This window comes from Mus pahari, chromosome 7 (genome assembly GCF_900095145.1).
Source record: "Mus pahari chromosome 7, PAHARI_EIJ_v1.1, whole genome shotgun sequence".
Lineage (NCBI taxonomy): Eukaryota > Metazoa > Chordata > Mammalia > Rodentia > Muridae > Mus > Mus pahari.
In genome coordinates this window covers 82703047-82704337 of record NC_034596.1, presented here as the reverse complement: position 1 = coordinate 82704337, position 1291 = coordinate 82703047, and the positions used below count along the sequence as shown (strand labels likewise).

Genomic DNA, 1291 nt, shown 5'->3' with positions numbered 1-1291 from the left:
CAGAAATGATACTAGAACCAACAGATTTTGTTTACTAGTGGGGTACTAGCATTGGTCCAGAAAAATAAGAGTGAGTTATGCTAAGTGTTAGGGGTAGCAAACATTTGAGTCTTCTTCAGGCACTATGATATAGATTAGGACGATGAGGGGAAAGGTAGAATTTGAAATGGATGCACACAAGAAAAATACCAGGNGTGCAGTGGGTATCCTGTGCTTATTGTAGCAATGACCCAAAGTAAAGTCTCAAAAAGGCTGGGCTTGGGGATCCGAAACTTTTGGTTAGCTTTCACTTGTATGTTTTTAAATGTCATTTGTAAAAACTAGCAGATATGGGTTGGAGAAATTCAGAGCATTGGCTGTTCTTGAAGAGGACCTGGTTTGGTTTACAATGCTTTCTCCAGTACCTGCTCACAAAGAAAAAGTTGGTTTTCTCCAAGGGGACCTCACTATGTACATAACCACTCTTAAGGGAAAGTCCCATACCCAGAAGGAGATGGCCAACAGAAAATGAACTGGATAGTGTTTCTGGGGTTGTTGTTGTTGTTGTTGTTGTTGTTGTTGTTGTTGATTTGTTTTGTCCTATTCTGGCTGGTTGGTTTGTTACAAAGCCTTTGTCACATCTTAAGGAGACGGAGATGAACTTTCTGGTTGGCCTTTGCTTTTCTGTTTTCACTGGATGCACCAGGACTTCATGTAGTTGTCATATGTGCCTATGTCAACTGCTTTCATGTGTTATTTTTGTGTCCCAAAGTGGATCTAAGTAACAAAACCTGTGGCTCCTTCAGGTTTTCATTTTGTAAACTGAAGAAACATTTGTTTAAGACATATTTACTTTTATGAGCGTACTCCAGCTGTCTTCATACATAACAACCAGAAGAGGGCATCTGAACCCACTGCAAAAGGTTGTAAGCCACCATGTCCTTGCTGGGAATTGAACTCTGGACTTCTGAACAATCAGTGTTTTCAGATGCTGAGCAATCTCTCTAGCCCTGAAATTGTTTTTTATCAAATTTTGACGATGTCCATTCAGACTGCAGTGGTGCATATTTGTGATTGTTCTAGTGGTAGATTGAAGGCGTGATAAGCACAAGTAACCTTATAATCTTGGGTACTCTTAACTTCTTTAAAATATTCAAATGAGTCGGGTGGTGATGGTGCACGCCTTTAATCCAGCATTCCGGAGGCAGAGGCAGGCAGATTTCTGAGTTCGAGGCCAGCTTGGTCTACAGAGTGAGTTCCAGGACAGCCAGGGCTATACAGAGAAACCCTGTTTGGAAAAACCAAAAAAAAA

At 40.9% G+C, this 1291-nt stretch overlaps 1 pseudogene; it reads left to right on the top strand.

Annotated features, from left to right (window-relative positions):
• The first annotated feature begins 142 nt into the window (after window positions 1-142).
• The window catches only part of LOC110324067, a 4181-nt pseudogene continuing 3032 nt past the window's right edge, over window positions 143-1291 (top strand).